A 19973-nucleotide genomic window follows, 5' to 3' on the forward strand; every position below is an offset into this window, starting at 1 on the left:
TCATCATCTGAATCTGTCCCCGATCCATCTCCAATTGTATGATTGTTGTTTACTTCCTCTATTTCTACATTGGTCATATCAACTCCACTTCTTTCTTTTTCTTCCCCACTTTCTCCACTCTCATTATCTTTTTTTTCATTCTCAATTTCTTCTTTATCATCTTCGTCACTCGGTAACTCCAATATGTCTTCCCTCGTATCATCATCAACTTGCGAATGAATGCCTGCAATGGCCTCCCTGCAACACATACATGTTTGCGCCTCTTTGTGGCATTTGTCGCATATCCTGCATGTACACATAAGAGGAAAACTTCCACAACTATCACATCTTTGCCTTGTGCAGTTTTTTGCTACATGGCCTTGCTCCCCACACTTGTAGCATACAAAATCAGGGCAGTCTTTTATAACATGTCCCGGATCTAGACATCTAGAACATACCTTAACTTGATTATCATGTAATACTCTAAAGTATTATTGACCATTAACAGTCTGAAATTTCAGACTGTAAGGCAAGGATTTTACCTGCTGTGGAAATTTACATTTGACATAACGAGTCCCATCAGCCACACTAGTTCCAGGATAATATCTGCGTTGAATGGGAGAAAGAAGTTCTACTCCGTATTCACCGAGCTTCATACTTATATCATCATCATTGATGTATGCTGGTAAATGAAGAATTGACACTATAATAGTGTCTGAATATAATAGAGTACAATCAAAGTGTTCACTTCCAATATCAATTCCACACAAGGTATTATATGCTACTTCCTTGCTCGGTAGTGTGACCTCATACAAATTTGCACCTTTGGGCACAACTGCATAGACCGACATATCTCCGGTTAATTCTTCTACACTTCTAACAATATCACTTGCCTTTATTTTCTTCACATCCTTTACATCAATCACCACGGTACATTCTTTCCCAAAACGACGAGAAGCTCCTGTCTGTCTATCAATGTTACTCGACATGCCATTCTTATTGTTAGCTATTCCACTGGTGTCATTAGAGTGTGAGTCAGCTCCTTGTGCTGCACGTGCAGCACGACCAGGCTTTGTATTCATTGTCACAGAAAATAATATATTGTGTGGTGGATAAAGTTATCCACACACTCAAAATATATCTCACTTATATATGAATGCGATCACACAAATCTTATCAACGTACCTGTAACAAATTAAAACAGCAAAAATGTCTATTAAAGGAAAAAAACTTGAAAATTCACGGAGCGATCATCAAACGTGTTTTCCTTCTGATGTCATAACCGGAAGTCCCATTGAATTGTTAAACTTTTAAAAAATAATAGTACAGACTTCATCTCGTTGCTCCAGAATAGAAATGACAGAGAAGGAGAAGCAGATAAAGGTAAATAAAGAAATAGAGAGGAAAATAGTAACGAAAATAAAAACTAATGGCCACAGGGGGGATCGAACCCACGACCTTCGCGTTATTAGCACGACGCTCTTTTTTTTTTTCTTTCTTTATTTAAAAAACGCTTTGTACAGTATATAAGTTAAAAGTATACAGTCAGTATGTACATAGTAGTTTGTAATGCTATATTACAAAATAATGGTTCTACAATAGCATTTTATAATGCTATATTACAAAACCATGATTCTACAATATTATTTTGTTAAGCTATATTACAGAACAATGATTCTAAAATTTTATTTTGTAATCCTATAGTACAAAACAATGATTCTACAATGTAATAAACAGTTTATCCTCTTCTTAACCTTCCACAACTGTCAAATCTTTGCCGTTTGCTATTCATAGCTACATGGCCATTCTCCGCACACTTATAGCACACACAATCCAGTCACCTTTTCATAAGCTGGCTCGGATCTAGACACCGAGAACACACCTGTACTTTATTACTGTGCAATACCCCAAAATATGTTTATTATTTATTTTCATCTTTGCCTAAAGTTCTAACTGATAGCTTTCTATATTAGGTTTAAGGTAAACTTATGAATTACTCCTCGTGCTCACTGCTATAACGAAGATAAGACACATACCAAAGTGTGCTTCAGCTGATTGTGGATCATTCACTTCACCCTCTAGATCTCAAATATAACGTATATTGAATCATGATTTTGGTAACATAAAGTTTTGATTATGAATTGTTAAACTTTTAAAAAATAATAGTACAGACTTCATCTCGTTGCTCCAGAATAGAAATGACAGAGAAGGAGAAGAAGATAAAGGTAAATAAAGAAATAGAGAGGAAAATAGTAACGAAAATAAAAACTATTGGCCACAGGGGGGATCGAACCCACGACCTTCGCGTTATTAGCACGACGCTCTAACCAACTGAACTATGCGGCCACTTGCTAATCAAAATCCTCCTACACAATCTAGAAATACAGATGGAGTACATACTTTCACACAATGAATGATTAGCAAAAGGAACCACACAATTAGGGTACGTAAAAGCATTGCCAACGTGTATGTTAATAGTATAAAATATATGGAAATAATGTAAAATGCATAACTCCCATATTATAACAAATATTGGTCTTTTCATAATTGCCGAATGTGCTAACGTTAACACACTGCGTGTTGTTTTAAGTAAAGTCATAAATTACTCCTCGAGCTTTTTGAGAGAACGAAGATAAGACGCATACCAAGGTGGCTCTTGGTTAGTCGTGGATGTCTCACTTCCACTTGCAGGTCTCATATATATCTTACATGGTCCACTGAATCAGGTTTTGGGTAGCAGACTAACGCAGCTTTTAGAATTGAATAATATAGTTTTAGGAGATAACTAGGTACAGATTTTGTGCCTTTACAAGTGGAAATTGAAATTTGTGCTGCAGAAATGAAATGAAAGAGACGTATGAAAAAATAAAATAAGTATGGCCAAAGGGGCGATCGAAACCAGGGACTTCGCATGGTCAACGTGTGTGTTATCATTGTAAAATCTATTGAAGCAATGTAAACTGTATAATTCGGAAATTACAAAAAAAAAATATATCTTACTATCCTCTTGGACACTTCAATATACAGTTTAACAATATGATATCAGCAAAAATTGTTGAGGTTAAACAGTTGCTATACTCTATACTGATTTCTATGAATGTGCATTCTTATTACCAATTGATTGGGATATGAACATTGTCAGTATGGTAAGTTAAAATAATAATTTACCAAAGTTCATCAAGTTCATTTTTACTTAGAACACACTATAAAGTATAACGTGATAAGAAATATAACAGCAGCAATCGCTAAGCAATCTGTAATATTTGGCGAAACGACAGGCAACCATGATGATAATTATGAAACAAATGAAGTAGACATGCCTACAGTATCCAGAAACTAGTGTGCCTCATGGTGGGAAATCTACAGATCACGAAGCTAATAGGCAAGGTTTTATCATGTTGACTACGCTTTCAGGAGTTATCTGATGCAAATTCAGCTCTAGCATATTTACTATCAAGCATCCCGCCCTAAAGCCCTGATCGATTCAAATTGACCAGTAAATAATTACCTACTACTGGAACTAACATATGAACTACTGCTACTCCTAGCAGTTTTAATAATGATAATATTAATAATAATAGTAAGAGTAAATTTATCGTCAAGAAAGAAAAAGAGACAAGCCTAACTCAGCATGATTAAAATCAGATCTCCACTGTCATACTGTAACGCATCAAGGGTGAAGACCAAATAAAAAGGAATATATGGACAGCTCACGCCTTCTTCAGCTACTAGATGTCTCCAATGTATTGTAGTGTCAAGAAATGGTGTGTTCACGACAACCGTTCTTATTTAGATTATAAAAGCACAAAACAAAACAATTATAAAAGCCAAAACATGTTATTATACAACGTCCAGGCTTGTATGTGTTTTCTCACAAAATTTAGTTGTCAAAATAATGAAATATATTTTAAAATATGCAGACCATATATTTGATGGTCAATGGCTTGTGAAAATCAGCATAAATATTGTTGTTGTTGTTATAGGGTTTAACGCCATTTTTCAGCACAAGATAGGCTATACATGTCGGCCAGTATTAATGGTGGAGGAAGAACCGGGAAAACCCCGGAAAGAACCACCGACCCACGAGAAGCTACCGGCAAGCTTTCTCACGTATCCACATTTGCCGAGCCCGAGACTCGAACCCACGCAGACAGAGGTGAGATGGCAGTGATCCGTGACGGACAGCGCTTTAGACCACTCGGCAGCATAAACATTCAATTTATCATAGTTCGCATAACCTCTAACTCAAATAATCCCATTTTCCAAACTAATCTTGCACAGAAAAGTAAGTTAATAGTTTTCCAAATTTGTTCATTTTGACGCACCGAAGTGGTAATGATGTTGTGCATCCAGTCAAATTTCGGAACCATACCCAGGTTTGCGTTATAGAGTTCAATGCTAAATAAGTTAGATGCACAGTCTGGAACTGGATGCAAATAGTGTGTCGCCTTTGTTGGCTGAGGCACAGTTTGTCCTTTACAGCAACGTGGACAGAGAATACAATTTATTTTGCTATATATTCACTACATTTGTTTCTCAATACTGACCTTTCCACTGTGTGACAATCAATACAATCATATGTTAATTTAAGATACCGTCAAAGATGATATCACGGTGAAGTTCTTGTCAAAGGTTGACCTGCATTTGTTTGAATGGCTGGCCTGTCAACAGAGCAGCATGTAAATAGAACACATATTTCACTTCAGGACCATCACCAAAGTCTTATAAGACACTAGTCACTGTCGCCAAAATACAAAGAGAAAACCACACCTAGAACTCATATTCTTCAGAATAAACAATTACCTTTAAATCCCTACAAGAAATGCATATATATAACTCTTCTATCCCCACCAAAATGAGAGGAAAAAATGTACTGAAAATAGACGAAAACTGCTAGAACTACAATGGTGGGTACTGAACTCCAAGTACTAATTGTGACCTGATTCCAAATAGTCTGGGACCGAATGTCAATAGTGTGTCGAGTAGGTTAAATGCGACAATGTGTGTCGTTTTGTATTTCTATCATAACTAATTTTAGAAAGCCCTGTTAGGGTTTTGTTATGTCGATCAATTCCAGATAAAGCGTTATTGAACTCACCAACCAAGATAGTGCTATCGCTAGTATTGTTATGCAAATATGTGTTTGATCTCATTAAAAGGTATACCTTACTCGCACAAGATTTGTAGCATAAATATTGATGAAATCAACCACTCTTCATTAAGATCTATTTTAAATGTAAAATTCTACCCTTATGAAACATTTCATGTGCCACTTGATTTTTCAACTCTCTCACTACTAAAACATCAACACCAGCCCTCCTAATGACGGCATTGCTATCAAATATGTCACCATTACAAATCTCATTTTCTGTGATACATTCAGTAAACTCATCATCCCAAAAGGCTTCTTGCAATAATAAAATATGGCCTCTTATTTTTTAGAAATATTTCTAAAACAGACTTTCGCTTATTCAAATCTAGCATGCCGTTTACAATTAGAGATACAATATATAAGGCCATTATAATGATTAGTGTGTTTAAAGTATTAAATTATGTCGCATGTTTTATCATTTCCATGAATACTAGAAATTATTTAATGGATTTGAGACGCATGCTATTCGTTTTCAGTCTAGGTACTGGATTAAACCGTCTTCTCCAACTGTGTATGACTTTGAAAGTGTCTATATCAGTACTGTTATTTCCATTTCCGTTTACCTGAAAACTCTGAACATCGTTTGCCTTTCAAAAGCGACTTCAACTACCATCCTACTGTCATCACTTCCTTGATCCGTCACCGATCTATCACTAACAGTACGCCTGTTGTTTCGTTCTTCCTCCGTTTCTAGTTCTTGATCGGTCTTAACGACTCTGCTTCCCACAGTTTCCTCCACTCTTTCTTCACTATAATTATCCTGTATTTAATTCTCAACGTCTTCTTCATCATCTTCGGCAAGCTGTAACTCCAATGATTGTTCCTCCCTCGCAGTATCACCAACCTGCGGATTCACTTCCACAATGTCCTCTCTGTAACATGTACATGTTTGGGCATCTTTGTGGCATTTGTCGCATATCCCCCATTGACACATAAAGGAAAACTTCCACAACTGTCAAATCTTTGCCTTTTGCAATTCTTAGCTACATGGCCCTTCTCCCCACACTTATAGCACACAAAATCCAGTCACCTTTTCATAAGATGGCTCGGATCTAGACATCGAGAACACACCTTTACTTGATTATTGTGCAATACCCCAAAATATGTTTATTATTTATTTTCATCTTTGCCTAAAGTTCTAACTTACAGCTTTCTATATTAGGTTTAAGGTAAACTTATAAATTACTCCTCGTGCTAACTGCTATAACGAAGATAAGACACATACCAAAGTGTGCTTCAGCTGATTATGGATCTTTCACTTCACCCTCTAGATCTCAAATATAACGTATATTGAATCATGATTTTGGGAACATAAAGTTTTGATATTGAATTGTTAAACTTTTAAAAAATAATAGTACAGACTTTATCTCCTTGCTCCAGAATAGAAATGACAGAGAAGGAAAAGAAGATAAAGGTAAATAAAGAAATAGAGAGGAAAATAGTAACGAAAATAAAAACTATTGGCCACAGGGGGGATCGAACCCACGACCTTCGCGTTATTAGCACGACGCTCTAACCAACTGAACTATGCGGCCACTTGCTAATCAAAATCCTCCTACACAATCTAGAAATACAGATGGAGTACATACTTTCACACAATGAATGATTAGCAAAAGGAACCACACAATTAGGGTACGTAAAAGCATTGCCAACGTGTATGTTAATAGTATAAAATATATGGAAATAATGTAAAATGCATAACTCCCATATTATAACAAATATTGGTCTTTTCATAATTGCCGAATGTGCTAACGTTAACACACTGCGTGTTGTTTTAAGTAAAGTCATAAATTACTCCTCGAGCTTTTGGAGAGAACGAAGATAAGACGCATACCAAGGTGGCTCTTGGTTAGTCGTGGATGTCTCACTTCCACTTGCAGGTCTCATATATATCTTACATGGTCCACTGAATCAGGTTTTGGGTAGCAGACTAACGCAGCTTTTAGAATTGAATAATATAGTTTTAGGAGATAACTAGGTACAGATTTTGTGCCTTTACAAGTGGAAATTGAAATTTGTGCTGCAGAAATGAAATGAAAGAGACGTATGAAAAAATAAAATAAGTATGGCCAAAGGGGCGATCGAAACCAGGGACTTCGCATGGTCAACGTGTGTGTTATCATTGTAAAATCTATTGAAGCAATGTAAAATGTATAATTCGGAAATTACAAAAAAAAATATATCTTACTATCCTCTTGGACACTTCAATATACAGTTTAACAATATGATTTCAGCAAAAATTGTTGAGGTTAAACAGTTGCTATACTCTATACTGATTTCTATGAATGTGCATTCTTATTACCAATTGATTGGGAAATGAACATTGTCAGTATGGTAAGTTAAAATAATAATTTACCAAAGTTCATCAAGTTCATTTTTACTTAGAACACACTATAAAGTATAACGTGATAAGAAATATAACAGCAGCAATCGCTAAGCAATCTGTAATATTTGGCGAAACGACAGGCAACCATGATGATAATTATGAAACAAATGAAGTAGACATGCCTACAGTATCCAGAAACTAGTGTGCCTCATGGTGGGAAATCTACAGATCACGAAGCTAATAGGCAAGGTTTTATCATGTTGACTACGCTTTCAGGAGTTATCTGATGCAAATTCAGCTCTAGCATATTTACTATCAAGCATCCCGCCCTAAAGCCCTGATCGATTCAAATTGACCAGTAAATAATTACCTACTACTGGAACTAACATATGAACTACTGCTACTCCTAGCAGTTTTAATAATGATAATATTAATAATAATAGTAAGAGTAAATTTATCGTCAAGAAAGAAAAAGAGACAAGCCTAACTCAGCATGATTAAAATCAGATCTCCACTGTCATACTGTAACGCATCAAGGGTGAAGACCAAATAAAAAGGAATATATGGACAGCTCACGCCTTCTTCAGCTACTAGATGTCTCCAATGTATTGTAGTGTCAAGAAATGGTGTGTTCACGACAACCGTTCTTATTTAGATTATAAAAGCACAAAACAAAACAATTATAAAAGCCAAAACATGTTATTATACAACGTCCAGGCTTGTATGTGTTTTCTCACAAAATTTAGTTGTCAAAATAATGAAATATATTTTAAAATATGCAGACCATATATTTGATGGTCAATGGCTTGTGAAAATCAGCATAAATATTGTTGTTGTTGTTATAGGGTTTAACGCCATTTTTCAGCACAAGATAGGCTATACATGTCGGCCAGTATTAATGGTGGAGGAAGAACCGGGAAAACCCCGGAAAGAACCACCGACCCACGAGAAGCTACCGGCAAGCTTTCTCACGTATCCACATTTGCCGAGCCCGAGACTCGAACCCACGCAGACAGAGGTGAGATGGCAGTGATCCGTGACGGACAGCGCTTTAGACCACTCGGCAGCATAAACATTCAATTTATCATAGTTCGCATAACCTCTAACTCAAATAATCCCATTTTCCAAACTAATCTTGCACAGAAAAGTAAGTTAATAGTTTTCCAAATTTGTTCATTTTGACGCACCGAAGTGGTAATGATGTTGTGCATCCAGTCAAATTTCGGAACCATACCCAGCTTTGCGTTATAGAGTTCAATGCTAAATAAGTTAGATGCACAGTCTGGAACTGGATGCAAATAGTGTGTCGCCTTTGTTGGCTGAGGCACAGTTTGTCCTTTACAGCAACGTGGACAGAGAATACAATTTATTTTGCTATATATTCACTACATTTGTTTCTCAATACTGACCTTTCCACTGTGTGACAATCAATACAATCATATGTTAATTTAAGATACCGTCAAAGATGATATCACGGTGAAGTTCTTGTCAAAGGTTGACCTGCATTTGTTTGAATGGCTGGCCTGTCAACAGAGCAGCATGTAAATAGAACACATATTTCACTTCAGGACCATCACCAAAGTCTTATAAGACACTAGTCACTGTCGCCAAAATACAAAGAGAAAACCACACCTAGAACTCATATTCTTCAGAATAAACAATTACCTTTAAATCCCTACAAGAAATGCATATATATAACTCTTCTATCCCCACCAAAATGAGAGGAAAAAATGTACTGAAAATAGACGAAAACTGCTAGAACTACAATGGTGGGTACTGAACTCCAAGTACTAATTGTGACCTGATTCCAAATAGTCTGGGACCGAATGTCAATAGTGTGTCGAGTAGGTTAAATGCGACAATGTGTGTCGTTTTGTATTTCTATCATAACTAATTTTAGAAAGCCCTGTTAGGGTTTTGTTATGTCGATCAATTCCAGATAAAGCGTTATTGAACTCACCAACCAAGATAGTGCTATCGCTAGTATTGTTATGCAAATATGTGTTTGATCTCATTAAAAGGTATACCTTACTCGCACAAGATTTGTAGCATAAATATTGATGAAATCAACCACTCTTCATTAAGATCTATTTTAAATGTAAAATTCTACCCTTATGAAACATTTCATGTGCCACTTGATTTTTCAACTCTCTCACTACTAAAACATCAACACCAGCCCTCCTAATGACGGCATTGCTATCAAATATGTCACCATTACAAATCTCATTTTCTGTGATACATTCAGTAAACTCATCATCCCAAAAGGCTTCTTGCAATAATAAAATATGGCCTCTTATTTTTTAGAAATATTTCTAAAACAGACTTTCGCTTATTCAAATCTAGCATGCCGTTTACAATTAGAGATACAATATATAAGGCCATTATAATGATTAGTGTGTTTAAAGTATTAAATTATGTCGCATGTTTTATCATTTCCATGAATACTAGAAATTATTTAATGGATTTGAGACGCATGCTATTCGTTTTCAGTCTAGGTACTGGATTAAACCGTCTTCTCCAACTGTGTATGACTTTGAAAGTGTCTATATCAGTACTGTTATTTCCATTTCCGTTTACCTGAAAACTCTGAACATCGTTTGCCTTTCAAAAGCGACTTCAACTACCATCCTACTGTCATCACTTCCTTGATCCGTCACCGATCTATCACTAACAGTACGCCTGTTGTTTCGTTCTTCCTCCGTTTCTAGTTCTTGATCGGTCTTAACGACTCTGCTTCCCACAGTTTCCTCCACTCTTTCTTCACTATAATTATCCTGTATTTAATTCTCAACGTCTTCTTCATCATCTTCGGCAAGCTGTAACTCCAATGATTGTTCCTCCCTCGCAGTATCACCAACCTGCGGATTCACTTCCACAATGTCCTCTCTGTAACATGTACATGTTTGGGCATCTTTGTGGCATTTGTCGCATATCCCCCATTGACACATAAAGGAAAACTTCCACAACTGTCAAATCTTTGCCTTTTGCAATTCTTAGCTACATGGCCCTTCTCCCCACACTTATAGCACACAAAATCCAGTCACCTTTTCATAAGATGGCTCGGATCTAGACATCGAGAACACACCTTTACTTGATTATTGTGCAATACCCCAAAATATGTTTATTATTTATTTTCATCTTTGCCTAAAGTTCTAACTTACAGCTTTCTATATTAGGTTTAAGGTAAACTTATAAATTACTCCTCGTGCTAACTGCTATAACGAAGATAAGACACATACCAAAGTGTGCTTCAGCTGATTATGGATCTTTCACTTCACCCTCTAGATCTCAAATATAACGTATATTGAATCATGATTTTGGGAACATAAATTTTTGATATTGAATTGTTAAACTTTTAAAAAATAATAGTACAGACTTCATCTCGTTGCTCCAGAATAGAAATGACAGAGAAGGAAAAGAAGATAAAGGTAAATAAAGAAATAGAGAGGAAAATAGTAACGAAAATAAAAACTATTGGCCACAGGGGGGATCGAACCCACGACCTTCGCGTTATTAGCACGACGCTCTAACCAACTGAGCTATGCGGCCACTTGCTAATCAAAATCCTCCTACACAATCTAGAAATACAGATGGAGTACATACTTTCACACAATGAATGATTAGCAAAAGGAACCACACAATTAGGGTACGTAAAAGCATTGCCAACGTGTATGTTAATAGTATAAAATATATGGAAATAATGTAAAATGCATAACTCCCATATTATAACAAATATTGGTCTTTTCATAATTGCCGAATGTGCTAACGTTAACACACTGCGTGTTGTTTTAAGTAAAGTCATAAATTACTCCTCGAGCTTTTTGAGAGAACGAAGATAAGACGCATACCAAGGTGGCTCTTGGTTAGTCGTGGATGTCTCACTTCCACTTGCAGGTCTCATATATATCTTACATGGTCCACTGAATCAGGTTTTGGGTAGCAGACTAACGCAGCTTTTAGAATTGAATAATATAGTTTTAGGAGATAACTAGGTACAGATTTTGTGCCTTTACAAGTGGAAATTGAAATTTGTGCTGCAGAAATGAAATGAAAGAGACGTATGAAAAAATAAAATAAGTATGGCCAAAGGGGCGATCGAAACCAGGGACTTCGCATGGTCAACGTGTGTGTTATCATTGTAAAATCTATTGAAGCAATGTAAAATGTATAATTCGGAAATTACAAAAAAAAATATATCTTACTATCCTCTTGGACACTTCAATATACAGTTTAACAATATGATTTCAGCAAAAATTGTTGAGGTTAAACAGTTGCTATACTCTATACTGATTTCTATGAATGTGCATTCTTATTACCAATTGATTGGGAAATGAACATTGTCAGTATGGTAAGTTAAAATAATAATTTACCAAAGTTCATCAAGTTCATTTTTACTTAGAACACACTATAAAGTATAACGTGATAAGAAATATAACAGCAGCAATCGCTAAGCAATCTGTAATATTTGGCGAAACGACAGGCAACCATGATGATAATTATGAAACAAATGAAGTAGACATGCCTACAGTATCCAGAAACTAGTGTGCCTCATGGTGGGAAATCTACAGATCACGAAGCTAATAGGCAAGGTTTTATCATGTTGACTACGCTTTCAGGAGTTATCTGATGCAAATTCAGCTCTAGCATATTTACTATCAAGCATCCCGCCCTAAAGCCCTGATCGATTCAAATTGACCAGTAAATAATTACCTACTACTGGAACTAACATATGAACTACTGCTACTCCTAGCAGTTTTAATAATGATAATATTAATAATAATAGTAAGAGTAAATTTATCGTCAAGAAAGAAAAAGAGACAAGCCTAACTCAGCATGATTAAAATCAGATCTCCACTGTCATACTGTAACGCATCAAGGGTGAAGACCAAATAAAAAGGAATATATGGACAGCTCACGCCTTCTTCAGCTACTAGATGTCTCCAATGTATTGTAGTGTCAAGAAATGGTGTGTTCACGACAACCGTTCTTATTTAGATTATAAAAGCACAAAACAAAACAATTATAAAAGCCAAAACATGTTATTATACAACGTCCAGGCTTGTATGTGTTTTCTCACAAAATTTAGTTGTCAAAATAATGAAATATATTTTAAAATATGCAGACCATATATTTGATGGTCAATGGCTTGTGAAAATCAGCATAAATATTGTTGTTGTTGTTATAGGGTTTAACGCCATTTTTCAGCACAAGATAGGCTATACATGTCGGCCAGTATTAATGGTGGAGGAAGAACCGGGAAAACCCCGGAAAGAACCACCGACCCACGAGAAGCTACCGGCAAGCTTTCTCACGTATCCACATTTGCCGAGCCCGAGACTCGAACCCACGCAGACAGAGGTGAGATGGCAGTGATCCGTGACGGACAGCGCTTTAGACCACTCGGCAGCATAAACATTCAATTTATCATAGTTCGCATAACCTCTAACTCAAATAATCCCATTTTCCAAACTAATCTTGCACAGAAAAGTAAGTTAATAGTTTTCCAAATTTGTTCATTTTGACGCACCGAAGTGGTAATGATGTTGTGCATCCAGTCAAATTTCGGAACCATACCCAGGTTTGCGTTATAGAGTTCAATGCTAAATAAGTTAGATGCACAGTCTGGAACTGGATGCAAATAGTGTGTCGCCTTTGTTGGCTGAGGCACAGTTTGTCCTTTACAGCAACGTGGACAGAGAATACAATTTATTTTGCTATATATTCACTACATTTGTTTCTCAATACTGACCTTTCCACTGTGTGACAATCAATACAATCATATGTTAATTTAAGATACCGTCAAAGATGATATCACGGTGAAGTTCTTGTCAAAGGTTGACCTGCATTTGTTTGAATGGCTGGCCTGTCAACAGAGCAGCATGTAAATAGAACACATATTTCACTTCAGGACCATCACCAAAGTCTTATAAGACACTAGTCACTGTCGCCAAAATACAAAGAGAAAACCACACCTAGAACTCATATTCTTCAGAATAAACAATTACCTTTAAATCCCTACAAGAAATGCATATATATAACTCTTCTATCCCCACCAAAATGAGAGGAAAAAATGTACTGAAAATAGACGAAAACTGCTAGAACTACAATGGTGGGTACTGAACTCCAAGTACTAATTGTGACCTGATTCCAAATAGTCTGGGACCGAATGTCAATAGTGTGTCGAGTAGGTTAAATGCGACAATGTGTGTCGTTTTGTATTTCTATCATAACTAATTTTAGAAAGCCCTGTTAGGGTTTTGTTATGTCGATCAATTCCAGATAAAGCGTTATTGAACTCACCAACCAAGATAGTGCTATCGCTAGTATTGTTATGCAAATATGTGTTTGATCTCATTAAAAGGTATACCTTACTCGCACAAGATTTGTAGCATAAATATTGATGAAATCAACCACTCTTCATTAAGATCTATTTTAAATGTAAAATTCTACCCTTATGAAACATTTCATGTGCCACTTGATTTTTCAACTCTCTCACTACTAAAACATCAACACCAGCCCTCCTAATGACGGCATTGCTATCAAATATGTCACCATTACAAATCTCATTTTCTGTGATACATTCAGTAAACTCATCATCCCAAAAGGCTTCTTGCAATAATAAAATATGGCCTCTTATTTTTTAGAAATATTTCTAAAACAGACTTTCGCTTATTCAAATCTAGCATGCCGTTTACAATTAGAGATACAATATATAAGGCCATTATAATGATTAGTGTGTTTAAAGTATTAAATTATGTCGCATGTTTTATCATTTCCATGAATACTAGAAATTATTTAATGGATTTGAGACGCATGCTATTCGTTTTCAGTCTAGGTACTGGATTAAACCGTCTTCTCCAACTGTGTATGACTTTGAAAGTGTCTATATCAGTACTGTTATTTCCATTTCCGTTTACCTGAAAACTCTGAACATCGTTTGCCTTTCAAAAGCGACTTCAACTACCATCCTACTGTCATCACTTCCTTGATCCGTCACCGATCTATCACTAACAGTACGCCTGTTGTTTCGTTCTTCCTCCGTTTCTAGTTCTTGATCGGTCTTAACGACTCTGCTTCCCACAGTTTCCTCCACTCTTTCTTCACTATAATTATCCTGTATTTAATTCTCAACGTCTTCTTCATCATCTTCGGCAAGCTGTAACTCCAATGATTGTTCCTCCCTCGCAGTATCACCAACCTGCGGATTCACTTCCACAATGTCCTCTCTGTAACATGTACATGTTTGGGCATCTTTGTGGCATTTGTCGCATATCCCCCATTGACACATAAAGGAAAACTTCCACAACTGTCAAATCTTTGCCTTTTGCAATTCTTAGCTACATGGCCCTTCTCCCCACACTTATAGCACACAAAATCCAGTCACCTTTTCATAAGATGGCTCGGATCTAGACATCGAGAACACACCTTTACTTGATTATTGTGCAATACCCCAAAATATGTTTATTATTTATTTTCATCTTTGCCTAAAGTTCTAACTTACAGCTTTCTATATTAGGTTTAAGGTAAACTTATAAATTACTCCTCGTGCTAACTGCTATAACGAAGATAAGACACATACCAAAGTGTGCTTCAGCTGATTATGGATCTTTCACTTCACCCTCTAGATCTCAAATATAACGTATATTGAATCATGATTTTGGGAACATAAAGTTTTGATATTGAATTGTTAAACTTTTAAAAAATAATAGTACAGACTTTATCTCCTTGCTCCAGAATAGAAATGACAGAGAAGGAAAAGAAGATAAAGGTAAATAAAGAAATAGAGAGGAAAATAGTAACGAAAATAAAAACTATTGGCCACAGGGGGGATCGAACCCACGACCTTCGCGTTATTAGCACGACGCTCTAACCAACTGAGCTATGCGGCCACTTGCTAATCAAAATCCTCCTACACAATCTAGAAATACAGATGGAGTACATACTTTCACACAATGAATGATTAGCAAAAGGAACCACACAATTAGGGTACGTAAAAGCATTGCCAACGTGTATGTTAATAGTATAAAATATATGGAAATAATGTAAAATGCATAACTCCCATATTATAACAAATATTGGTCTTTTCATAATTGCCGAATGTGCTAACGTTAACACACTGCGTGTTGTTTTAAGTAAAGTCATAAATTACTCCTCGAGCTTTTTGAGAGAACGAAGATAAGACGCATACCAAGGTGGCTCTTGGTTAGTCGTGGATGTCTCACTTCCACTTGCAGGTCTCATATATATCTTACATGGTCCACTGAATCAGGTTTTGGGTAGCAGACTAACGCAGCTTTTAGAATTGAATAATATAGTTTTAGGAGATAACTAGGTACAGATTTTGTGCCTTTAGAAGTGGAAATTGAAATTTGTGCTGCAGAAATGAAATGAAAGAGACGTATGAAAAAATAAAATAAGTATGGCCAAAGGGGCGATCGAAACCAGGGACTTCGCATGGTCAACGTGTGTGTTATCATTGTAAAATCTATTGAAGCAATGTAAAATGTATAATTCGGAAATTACAAAAAAAAATATATCTTACTATCCTCTTGGACACTTCAATATACAGTTTAACAATATGATTTCAGCAAAAATTGTTGAGGTTAAACAGTTGCTATGCTCTATACTGATTTCTATGAATGTGCATTCTTATTACCAATTGATTGGGAAATGAACATTGTCAGTATGGTAAGTTAAAATAATAATTTACCAAAGTTCATCAAGTTCATTTTTACTTAGAACACACTATAAAGTATAACGTGATAAGAAATATAACAGCAGCAATCGCTAAGCAATCTGTAATATTTGGCGAAACGACAGGCAACCATGATGATAATTATGAAACAAATGAAGTAGACATGCCTACAGTATCCAGAAACTAGTGTGCCTCATGGTGGGAAATCTACAGATCACGAAGCTAATAGGCAAGGTTTTATCATGTTGACTACGCTTTCAGGAGTTATCTGATGCAAATTCAGCTCTAGCATATTTACTATCAAGCATCCCGCCCTAAAGCCCTGATCGATTCAAATTGACCAGTAAATAATTACCTACTACTGGAACTAACATATGAACTACTGCTACTCCTAGCAGTTTTAATAATGATAATATTAATAATAATAGTAAGAGTAAATTTATCGTCAAGAAAGAAAAAGAGACAAGCCTAACTCAGCATGATTAAAATCAGATCTCCACTGTCATACTGTAACGCATCAAGGGTGAAGACCAAATAAAAAGGAATATATGGACAGCTCACGCCTTCTTCAGCTACTAGATGTCTCCAATGTATTGTAGTGTCAAGAAATGGTGTGTTCACGACAACCGTTCTTATTTAGATTATAAAAGCACAAAACAAAACAATTATAAAAGCCAAAACATGTTATTATACAACGTCCAGGCTTGTATGTGTTTTCTCACAAAATTTAGTTGTCAAAATAATGAAATATATTTTAAAATATGCAGACCATATATTTGATGGTCAATGGCTTGTGAAAATCAGCATAAATATTGTTGTTGTTGTTATAGGGTTTAACGCCATTTTTCAGCACAAGATAGGCTATACATGTCGGCCAGTATTAATGGTGGAGGAAGAACCGGGAAAACCCCGGAAAGAACCACCGACCCACGAGAAGCTACCGGCAAGCTTTCTCACGTATCCACATTTGCCGAGCCCGAGACTCGAACCCACGCAGACAGAGGTGAGATGGCAGTGATCCGTGACGGACAGCGCTTTAGACCACTCGGCAGCATAAACATTCAATTTATCATAGTTCGCATAACCTCTAACTCAAATAATCCCATTTTCCAAACTAATCTTGCACAGAAAAGTAAGTTAATAGTTTTCCAAATTTGTTCATTTTGACGCACCGAAGTGGTAATGATGTTGTGCATCCAGTCAAATTTCGGAACCATACCCAGCTTTGCGTTATAGAGTTCAATGCTAAATAAGTTAGATGCACAGTCTGGAACTGGATGCAAATAGTGTGTCGCCTTTGTTGGCTGAGGCACAGTTTGTCCTTTACAGCAACGTGGACAGAGAATACAATTTATTTTGCTATATATTCACTACATTTGTTTCTCAATACTGACCTTTCCACTGTGTGACAATCAATACAATCATATGTTAATTTAAGATACCGTCAAAGATGATATCACGGTGAAGTTCTTGTCAAAGGTTGACCTGCATTTGTTTGAATGGCTGGCCTGTCAACAGAGCAGCATGTAAATAGAACACATATTTCACTTCAGGACCATCACCAAAGTCTTATAAGACACTAGTCACTGTCGCCAAAATACAAAGAGAAAACCACACCTAGAACTCATATTCTTCAGAATAAACAATTACCTTTAAATCCCTACAAGAAATGCATATATATAACTCTTCTATCCCCACCAAAATGAGAGGAAAAAATGTACTGAAAATAGACGAAAACTGCTAGAACTACAATGGTGGGTACTGAACTCCAAGTACTAATTGTGACCTGATTCCAAATAGTCTGGGACCGAATGTCAATAGTGTGTCGAGTAGGTTAAATGCGACAATGTGTGTCGTTTTGTATTTCTATCATAACTAATTTTAGAAAGCCCTGTTAGGGTTTTGTTATGTCGATCAATTCCAGATAAAGCGTTATTGAACTCACCAACCAAGATAGTGCTATCGCTAGTATTGTTATGCAAATATGTGTTTGATCTCATTAAAAGGTATACCTTACTCGCACAAGATTTGTAGCATAAATATTGATGAAATCAACCACTCTTCATTAAGATCTATTTTAAATGTAAAATTCTACCCTTATGAAACATTTCATGTGCCACTTGATTTTTCAACTCTCTCACTACTAAAACATCAACACCAGCCCTCCTAATGACGGCATTGCTATCAAATATGTCACCATTACAAATCTCATTTTCTGTGATACATTCAGTAAACTCATCATCCCAAAAGGCTTCTTGCAATAATAAAATATGGCCTCTTATTTTTTAGAAATATTTCTAAAACAGACTTTCGCTTATTCAAATCTAGCATGCCGTTTACAATTAGAGATACAATATATAAGGCCATTATAATGATTAGTGTGTTTAAAGTATTAAATTATGTCGCATGTTTTATCATTTCCATGAATACTAGAAATTATTTAATGGATTTGAGACGCATGCTATTCGTTTTCAGTCTAGGTACTGGATTAAACCGTCTTCTCCAACTGTGTATGACTTTGAAAGTGTCTATATCAGTACTGTTATTTCCATTTCCGTTTACCTGAAAACTCTGAACATCGTTTGCCTTTCAAAAGCGACTTCAACTACCATCCTACTGTCATCACTTCCTGGATCCGTCACCGATCTATCACTAACAGTACGCCTGTTGTTTCGTTCTTCCTCCGTTTCTAGTTCTTGATCGGTCTTAACGACTCTGCTTCCCACAGTTTCCTCCACTCTTTCTTCACTATAATTATCCTGTATTTAATTCTCAACGTCTTCTTCATCATCTTCGGCAAGCTGTAACTCCAATGATTGTTCCTCCCTCGCAGTATCACCAACCTGCGGATTCACTTCCACAATGTCCTCTCTGTAACATGTACATGTTTGGGCATCTTTGTGGCATTTGTCGCATATCCCCCATTGACACATAAAGGAAAACTTCCACAACTGTCAAATCTTTGCCTTTTGCAATTCTTAGCTACATGGCCCTTCTCCCCACACTTATAGCACACAAAATCCAGTCACCTTTTCATAAGATGGCTCGGATCTAGACATCGAGAACACATCTTTACTTGATTATTGTGCAATACCCCAAAATATGTTTATTATTTATTTTCATCTTTGCCTAAAGTTCTAACTTACAGCTTTCTATATTAGGTTTAAGGTAAACTTATAAATTACTCCTCGTGCTAACTGCTATAACGAAGATAAGACACATACCAAAGTGTGCTTCAGCTGATTATGGATCTTTCACTTCACCCTCTAGATCTCAAATATAACGTATATTGAATCATGATTTTGGGAACATAAAGTTTTGATATTGAATTGTTAAACTTTTAAAAAATAATAGTACAGACTTCATCTCGTTGCTCCAGAATAGAAATGACAGAGAAGGAAAAGAAGATAAAGGTAAATAAAGAAATAGAGAGGAAAATAGTAACGAAAATAAAAACTATTGGCCACAGGGGGGATCGAACCCACGACCTTCGCGTTATTAGCACGACGCTCTAACCAACTGAGCTATGCGGCCACTTGCTAATCAAAATCCTCCTACACAATCTAGAAATACAGATGGAGTACATACTTTCACACAATGAATGATTAGCAAAAGGAACCACACAATTAGGGTACGTAAAAGCATTGCCAACGTGTATGTTAATAGTATAAAATATATGGAAATAATGTAAAATGCATAACTCCCATATTATAACAAATATTGGTCTTTTCATAATTGCCGAATGTGCTAACGTTAACACACTGCGTGTTGTTTTAAGTAAAGTCATAAATTACTCCTCGAGCTTTTTGAGAGAACGAAGA

At 36.1% G+C, this 19973-nt stretch overlaps 5 non-coding genes across 5 annotated transcripts; all 5 read right to left on the minus strand.

The window, feature by feature from the left end:
- Nucleotides 1-2251: 2251 nt before the first annotated feature.
- Nucleotides 2252-2325, minus strand: Trnai-aau (transfer RNA isoleucine (anticodon AAU)). Its single transcript has one exon. It is a non-coding gene; the product is annotated as a tRNA-Ile (tRNA).
- A 4267-nt stretch (nt 2326-6592) lies between these two features.
- Nucleotides 6593-6666, minus strand: Trnai-aau (transfer RNA isoleucine (anticodon AAU)). Its single transcript has one exon. It is a non-coding gene; the product is annotated as a tRNA-Ile (tRNA).
- A 4266-nt stretch (nt 6667-10932) lies between these two features.
- Trnai-aau (transfer RNA isoleucine (anticodon AAU)) lies at nt 10933-11006 on the minus strand. The gene has a single exon. It is a non-coding gene; the product is annotated as a tRNA-Ile (tRNA).
- Nucleotides 11007-15272: 4266 nt separating this feature from the next.
- Nucleotides 15273-15346, minus strand: Trnai-aau (transfer RNA isoleucine (anticodon AAU)). The gene has a single exon. It is a non-coding gene; the product is annotated as a tRNA-Ile (tRNA).
- Nucleotides 15347-19612: 4266 nt separating this feature from the next.
- Trnai-aau (transfer RNA isoleucine (anticodon AAU)) lies at nt 19613-19686 on the minus strand. The gene has a single exon. It is a non-coding gene; the product is annotated as a tRNA-Ile (tRNA).
- Nucleotides 19687-19973: the final 287 nt, after the last annotated feature.

The sequence above is a fragment of the Sinohyriopsis cumingii genome, unplaced genomic scaffold (assembly GCF_028554795.1).
Source record: "Sinohyriopsis cumingii isolate HCF-2022 unplaced genomic scaffold, ASM2855479v2 utg003265l, whole genome shotgun sequence".
NCBI lineage: Eukaryota > Metazoa > Mollusca > Bivalvia > Unionida > Unionidae > Sinohyriopsis > Sinohyriopsis cumingii.